The 483-nt window shown below is 29.6% G+C and overlaps 2 protein-coding genes across 2 annotated transcripts in view; one reads left to right on the top strand and one right to left on the bottom strand.

The window, feature by feature from the left end:
- LOC106883385 (peroxisomal 2,4-dienoyl-CoA reductase [(3E)-enoyl-CoA-producing]) overlaps positions 1-483 on the bottom strand; it is a 51,342-nt gene that overhangs the window by 50,734 nt on the left and 125 nt on the right. The gene's annotated exons all lie outside the window — the stretch shown is intronic.
- LOC106879344 (transmembrane channel-like protein 7) overlaps positions 1-483 on the top strand; it is a 139,591-nt gene that overhangs the window by 559 nt on the left and 138,549 nt on the right. The gene's annotated exons all lie outside the window — the stretch shown is intronic.

The following is a 483-nucleotide window of genomic DNA, read 5'->3' on the forward strand; positions in this document are numbered from 1 at the left end:
ATATATATATATATATATATATATATATACATACATCGCTATACCGTTCTGGTTTCATTCGTCCGATTCTGTCTACTTCTCATCACCCATTTCTCTAAAACAATGCTCTACACCATGGAAACATCGATGTGTGTATATATAATACTAAATTGATTTCTGTACATCGATACTTTATCGACCTCTCAGCATGCTCCGTTATATATACATACACACGTGTTTGTGTATTACTATATATGTTGATACTGTAACATTATATCAAAGTCCCAAAAATGTCTCCACCATACATACGTATGAGTGTTTATGTATATATATATATATATGTGTGTGTGCGTAAGTGTTTTGTGTATGCAAACGTATGCGTGTCTGACCAGTTTGTGTATGTATATACACATGTTTTGTGCATAGGCGCGTGTGTATACACATGCATATTTAAATATACATAAATATATATTTATATATATATATATATATATATATATATAT

This window comes from Octopus bimaculoides, chromosome 7 (genome assembly GCF_001194135.2).
Source record: "Octopus bimaculoides isolate UCB-OBI-ISO-001 chromosome 7, ASM119413v2, whole genome shotgun sequence".
NCBI classification, from domain to species: domain Eukaryota; kingdom Metazoa; phylum Mollusca; class Cephalopoda; order Octopoda; family Octopodidae; genus Octopus; species Octopus bimaculoides.